We start from the raw sequence: 2,422 nt of genomic DNA on the forward strand, positions 1-2,422 counted from the left end.
ACAGTAGCCTCATTGCTGTAGTCGCCAAAGGTAATTTTAGTTCAGATAAGGACCTGAGTTGTTCCCTTTATATAAAGCTTTGAAGAGACACTACTCTCCTCCATACACGTCACTCTAATCATATCCAGTAACACTACCTGTCACTCTCCTCTCCGGTCTCTCTTCTTAACTACTTCATGGATCCAATTATAGAAACCTGAAGTAAATAACAGTGTCACTGCTACTCTCATCCTGACTGGCTAAAACACTTGCACTTGGAAACTGAAAAGCCTCACACATTCCTACAGTTACTAGAGTATTGTGACCTCACAAGCCATAACAGAACATTTAAAACGCTTTAAACGGCAAGCACTGAACTTACCCTGACAGCGATGAAGCCATACTGTGACCTACATGCAGTTAAAAGTAGTCTTACACCCGGTTTTTCAGAGTGGCTGAGATGAAACTTGAGCCGGTAGCATGTTTCATGTCCTCTTTGATTGTGGAGTGCACATATAGAGGGAGGGAAGGAGAGAGGGAGGGAAGGAGGGAGGGAGGGAGGGAGGCCCGTGCAGCTTGCAGGCCTCATTTGCAGCTCTCACACACAGACACACACACGGATACAATCCAAGATGCCTTGTTACAACAGCTTTCTAAATGTGGATATTTTAATTCTCACAGTTCAAGTGGCTAGCCTTCATTTTTTTAATATCTGGTTCCACACCTGGGGCTTTGTCTCTGCTGTGGTGTAGGACACTCAAGGGCTGGGGAAGAGGGTGAAAGGGGGGTGCCTGGCAAAGCACTGAAATCAAATGACAGAATCCAGCCGTGCCTGGCCAGCCTGCTGTTGCTGCCACTTCCTAGTAAAGCACAGAGATTGAATGGGTTTACAGTTATCCAGAGCACGTATCCCATATTGTTCAGCCATCAGTGAAAGAAAAGAAAAAAACTACTGTGATTCAGATCCCAAGCAGTTAAGGGAATTTGAAGTGAAAAAACATAAATACTTATTCTTAATGTGGATTCTCATAAAGGATTTGCTGTACTTTGTTTCAAAGTTCATTTAACTTTATTAGGCTTACACATTTTTTTTTTTTAATAGAAAACAAAGCAGCTAATGTTATTAAAGTGTTAGGAATAATTGTGTTACATTAACATATATTCACAAAACATTTTAACAAACAATATGTTATTTTGTTCTAGTTGAAACATTTGCATCTGTATTGTCCTTGGGATGCAGCTCTTGTCAGATATATTATATTACTGTAAACGCTCAATAAATAAGTAAAAGGAATATCGCCTTCAAGTGACATCCAAATATAAGGTATAATGGAACTGCCACGGGTATATTTGCAAATGTACTTTTGCCTCATTCTTATTTTTCCCATGTGTATCAAACCCTACGTAGGCCCACTTGCTCATTTTAAGGTAAGTGTTTTGTAATATTGTACTGTATTACGCATGCATATTTATTTCTCATATTTCAGTGACCAGCTGTAACATCACAATAGTGGCTCTGACAAGCATTGAATTCAGAGCTCCCCACAGCAAGGGTGGGTTTAATCTGTAAAACAAAAATACATTACTCAATTAAATCTATCATCATAGGTACATTTTATATTACATGTGAGAAACAGAAAACACAACTGTTCTTTGTGGGAAACTCAAAAGACAGTACTCAAAAAGTATTCAAAAGTATGGTATTCTGTACGGCAAAACTACACTCGCTCCTTTATTGTAAAGATACACTGTATGCCAGCAATGGTGTTTTCAATAGCAGTTTTTCATATGGTGCGTCACACCAGATTTTGTTGTCAAAGGTCACATACAGGGTCATTCAAACTCTGGATATATTTGATGTCCTCTGTCTTTGTACTTTTTTGTATTACTTTCACTACAATGTTGAAAACGTCTTAGCACCTGCTTGGCATATTGAAATTGTTTTGATTCCTTTTGTTTCTTGGTTTATTTATTAACACTTTCATTTATTGGTTTTGCTTTGGGTTTGTCAACTAAGGGAAAAAAAAAATCCCTTCCCATCGTCTCACTCCACAGATCCTCCTATTCCATACTTTGTCAGTGCCCCAGCACACATTTTATAATGGAGCTGAGAACCTGAACTGTAACTTGAACACATCATTTTATCCAGCCCATAAATTCTAAAGTTTGTTTTGTATCAATATATATTTTCCCCACCTCAGACACAAACTACAGTATTACTGCAACATCTGCAGTTCTACTTAAACGTTACTTTGTCCAAAATACTTTTTTATATTTAGGTATACTGGTTGTGTATCATTACAATGTGTCTTGTTATGTTTATTACAGTAGTGAATTCTTAATCTTGAGTGAGCCTGCATGATGCACCAACGCACAACACAAAGCCAGTGACTTTTTCTACTCATTCAGGAGTTCAATTTTCTTCAGCCAAAACATAACACAC

Source organism: Acipenser ruthenus, chromosome 9, assembly GCF_902713425.1.
Source record: "Acipenser ruthenus chromosome 9, fAciRut3.2 maternal haplotype, whole genome shotgun sequence".
NCBI classification, from domain to species: Eukaryota; Metazoa; Chordata; class Actinopteri; order Acipenseriformes; family Acipenseridae; genus Acipenser; species Acipenser ruthenus.